The sequence below is a fragment of the Petaurus breviceps genome, unplaced genomic scaffold (assembly GCF_028583685.1).
Source record: "Petaurus breviceps papuanus isolate PSGF00001 unplaced genomic scaffold, PetGlider_PUasm1.0 688, whole genome shotgun sequence".
NCBI classification, from domain to species: Eukaryota; Metazoa; Chordata; class Mammalia; order Diprotodontia; family Petauridae; genus Petaurus; species Petaurus breviceps.
The window spans coordinates 6,551,841-6,556,826 of record NW_027186457.1 but is presented as its reverse complement, the minus strand read 5'-3'; the positions used below and the strand labels follow the sequence as shown (position 1 = coordinate 6,556,826).

Here is a 4,986-nt window from a genome sequence, read left to right as displayed (position 1 = left end):
TTCTTCTTCTTCTTCTTCTTCTTCTTCTTCTTCTTCTTCTTCTTCTTCCTCCTCCTCCTTCCTCCTCCTCCTCCTTCTTCCTCCTTCCTCCTCCTCCTTCTTCTTCTTCCTTCTTTCTCCTTCCTCCTCCTCCTTCTTCTTCTCTCTCCCTCTCTCTCCCTCTCTTGCCCCCCCCCCCACATTTTGCATACAAGGGAGGTGAGACTTAGAGAAATTAAATGACACACAGCTAGGAAGTTCTGAAGTCAAGACTTGAATGCAGATCTTCTGCCTTCAAGACCAATGATCCTTCCACTATGTCATACTTCTTTTCAAATCATAATAAAATAAGAGTGATAATGATTCCTAATATTTACATAGAATTTTCAGACTTTCTGCATTTTTATATAGGTTATCTGATGACCTTGTATGTGGGTAGGTGCTATTTTTAGCCCTATTTTATAGGTGAGGAAACAGAGGCAAGAGGAAGATAAGTAGGTTGTGTAGGGTTACAAAGGGAAGTGTGGACTTCAAATTCAAGTTTTCTGGTCTCCAAGTCTAGAAATGACCATATACGTGTCTTTGTTAACAGGAAACATCAGCCTCTCTGAATTTAGAGTGCTTGTCAAAAGCAAGTTTAGGTCAGAATTAAGACCACAAGCTGAGCCATAATAATTTCCTGATTCCAGGTTCTTTGACTTCTCCAGCAAGGCTGAATGAAAGCTTTAAATACCATCATTTGCTCCCACTCTTTGAACAAATGTAGCATCTGTATCAGAGGAGGCCTTTCCAGCCCTAGTGTGGAGGAAGGGGAAAAAGAAGGGGAAGGGAACAAGTGATTTTTCCTTGTTGGCAATGATGGTTTGAGTGACTGAGAAAGACATGTTTGGAATGAAATCTTACCTAATCACCTCATTTGGGAGATTTATGCCATGTGTGGCAAAGATCCTCAGAGCAAACATGAGGTCGAGAGGAGAGGACCATGAATTCACAAGCTAGAACTTGAAAAGGCCTGAATTGTAATCAGTTTCTAAAGTAGATGCAAACAGCCTGCATTTACCTGAATGAAATGTAATTCTTTCTGTCTCTGTCTGTCTCTGATTCTATCTCTCTCTGTCTCTCTATTTCTCTATCTCTGACTGTCTCTCTCTGTCTCTGTCTCTGATTCTCTGTCTCTCTCCCTCCCCACCCCCTTCTCTCTCCTCTTCTTAAACTCCATCGCCAAAAAGGGAGCCAGGCTTAAGTTTTCAGTGTAGCTCATGACCTGCTTTATATCCACTGAGCCATTTTAATTATCAACCAAAGGGTTTAAAGCACAGAACAGGAAGTATGTTGTGGCCAAGGCAGTTTCTAGTGGTCAGAAGGCATCCAGTTCTCAGAAAAGCAATTCTTTGCAATCTTATTAATACCGTTAACAAATGTCTTTGCTGGCTTAACCTTTTCCTGCCTCGATTTCTGAGGACTATTTAAAGTCTTAAAAACTGTGAAAATGTTGCCCTGAAATTATGGCTTCCTTTGAACTAAGGCAAATGCTGCCATCCCTACCTACACAAAAATACAAGCTTTTGTGTTGCTCATTCCTTTATTTTAAGTTCCTTTGTGTTCTGGGCAAGATATTAAATGCCCGGTAATTGCATATGTACAGTAAAAGAATGGCCTTCATCACACAGATGTGTGGGTGTGCCTCTGTTCTGTGGCTGTTAGTCTGTAGGAACTCAACCATATTTGATAAGTACTAATCATTCTGAAACAGACATGGTCAGTACATATCTAAGGAGGCAGCTCCTTAGAAAGGAGGATGTGGTCTTCAGCTCCCAAATCTAAGAGATGCCTTTTGAATGGGAACAATCTTTGCATGCAACATACTGACAGGCCCATGTGCTCAGGAGCCAGAGGCTTCTACAAGAATCAGATAGTGAGAGAAAGAGGGAAGGGTTTTGAAGCAAAGGAAATAGAATTTTTTCATTGGTGCACTCCCTCTATGGTACTTTATCTTCTGAAGGTGTGTTCTTTGAAAAGGCATAAATCCATATTATTGCTGAATAGGAAACTGAATTTTGAACTACAGTAACACATCACCTGGCAAAGGTATCTGTCTAAGAGATAGACCCCTACAAAAGGTCTCTTAAGAGCACAAAGAAATCTCATCTAGTCCATGCACCTAAGCTCATGCATTTTTCTTTTGAGGAGAGTTCCACAGATTCCCAGTCAGAGACTATTTAGTCCTATTTTGTATACAATATTTAACACTCTTGATTATCTACTTCTCAAGACCATAATAGTTAAGAGGTAGCAAATTAGAAGAAAGACAGGGACTGTTATTGGTGGCACACTGAGGTACAGTGAAAAGTGACAGCTAATAGCCTGACAGTGACAAAAATATTATAGACAGTAAACTCAAAACTATCACTATATTATAGTTTAGGATTGTAACTCATACTTATTAGGAGGTCATTGAAAAGATTCTATTCACTCTATTTAGGAAATATATGATACATTTTAGGAACATTTCTACCCAAAGTGCTTATTTTTTGTAAAATTTCTGTTTAAATGAATAAGCCTTCAACTATCTAGGACCTAAGTTTTCTGGATATTTGAGGTTTTATCTGTACTTATCTCTCTACCTCCCCAAATTTTAGCAGTAGACAGGCTCACTTGATATCTCTTAAAAATATGAAATTTTCTAACATATCAGAAAGCAAGAGGAAGAGAGATTGTGTGAAAATGTGTGTATAAAATATGGGTATGTATATATAATGTATGTATATGTGTATATGTATTTGTGTTTGCACATACATATACACATACACATATGTGTATGTAGACACATATATGTGCACGTGCATACACACATATACTCTCACACAAAACAAACGCAGCTATCCTCTGTCTTAACCAGCAGACAAAGCCTAGATAATAGAAATTTTCCTTGAATCCAAAAATCATGTATTAGACATTATTTAAGACATATATAAGACATTAATTAGACATTATTATCCTTCCCTATCAAAACATTGAACAGAATTATCTGACCAAAAAAAGCAAAATTTTCTGCCCTGAGTTTTGTCACCATGTATTTCCTGTACATCCTTCCTGAAGGAAGAAAAACATAAAATCAAAAAAAGAGGCTGATTCTAAATCTGAATAAGAACCCCCAAATCACAGAGGACTCACTCCATTGGGCTTTGAGTAGGAAGAGGATGTCAAGAAGCATCCATACATATTCAAATTTGGCCACTGAGTGGCCTCTGATTTCTTCTTGACCTCTAAAACTTTAAGCATTCGTCACTGATTCCTAGCTCACCAGTTTGTAAGGTAGTTTCAGTCCAAATGGCACCATGATGTCCTTACTACTCCTCTTCCCACAAATCAGTGGGCAGCATTGCCTCTAAAACAGTTTCTCCATTTTTTCTTTCTATGTGACTGACAACTTATAGGCCCTGGCATTGTCCTCCATCCCCCATGGCACACTTATTTCCAAAGAATTACGAGGAGAAATAATGACAAAAGGTGGGGATTAAGTGTCCATGAATAATCCAGTACCATTTCTATCTCCAAATCTTGTTTCCATCTCATTCTCTAGTACTTAGCTACTTTCATAAAGGAGTCCATGAAGTTTTTTTTTTTCATTTTCAAAAGGATCCCTATAAAAAAAATTGGGAAACACAGACTCAGGCCAGTGTAATTATATTTGCACCACTCATTAGGAATCATAGGAGCCTAGATTTAGAGCTTTAAGTGATCTTAGAATTCATCAAGGTCAGCCCCCTCATTTTACAAACAAGAAAGGGACTTAGCCCAAGGTTACCCAGACTGTAGTCAATTGTATCCCTCTCTCAGAATGAATTCTAGTGTAAGGAATATGCTGCCCATGTAAGATGTGCATCCGCATGGGATGTACTGAATGTTTAGACAGACCACTGAAGGGGACGCTTTGATAGCTATCTCGGGATTCTTACTCACCCCTCTGCAAGGGAGGCTTTAATTCCTGCCTGGTAGAGGAGCAAGAGAATGGTCCATAATTATGACTGCCTGCTCTGTTCCACTCTAAAAAATAGGTACCAGACTAGAATTTGATTTATCTGGTTGAAGGGAATGGTATTTAGGTTCAGACACTGCTAACTTCCCTGGTGGCTGTCACGTAAAAGGGAAGGAGGATAGCCATTAGCTTAAACTCACTAGTTTGACATGTTCCTACCAAATACTAGTTATACAAAAGATCATTACAAATGGTAATTAATGAGTACAGCGATTTATCCAAGAAAATAGCAAAATCAGAAAAGTTATACATATTAGAATGTACTAGAAATTATAAAATGAATAATCTTTTTAGATAGGAGTGAGATGAAATCACACTCAACCAATATCTCACCCAAGGGGAAACTCCCCAAAATTTCTAGGGAAGCAAACTAGAAATCAGGCTCATGTTGAAGAGCCACCTTCTCCTACATGTTTGTAGTAGAGTCTTTCTCTTTACTTCTGTTCTGAAGAGATTCTGAAACCACATGAGTCTCAAAGAAGAAATGTCTCATTTCCAAAGTTTTCATACCAGCTCTGTTCTTCATGAACAGAGTAGTCACATGAGATTGTCAGCCTTCCCTCTACCAATTAAGAGAGGTTCATGCAAAATGCTCCAGACTTGACTGGAAACTCAGGTTACATTAGAAAAACCTGTCATAAATAGTAGAGTTAAACAGATTTCATCAGAGGGTGGTGTGTGATCAAGATAAAACATATGGGCTAGTGATGTAACAAAACTGAGATTTCACTGATGAACAATCCACCTGCCTCATTCCTACCCAAATTCGAGCTTGTTATCTTTCTCCATGTGACAAAGATATCAAGACAATTCAAGGAAGAAAGGCTCCTAACATGTTGGGTGGCCACCTGGCAAACTTATAGAAGGATGAGGAGAAGAAGAAGAAGAAGAAGAAGAAGAAGAAGAAGAAGAAGAAGAAGAAGAAGAAGAAGAAGAAGAAGAAGAAGAAGAAGAAGAAGAAGAAGAAG

The 4,986-nt window shown here is 38.5% G+C and overlaps 1 protein-coding gene across 3 annotated transcripts in view; it reads left to right on the top strand.

Moving 5' to 3' along the window:
• DOCK10 (dedicator of cytokinesis 10) overlaps window positions 1-4,986 on the top strand; it is a 366,705-nt gene that overhangs the window by 175,385 nt on the left and 186,334 nt on the right. The gene's annotated exons all lie outside the window — the stretch shown is intronic.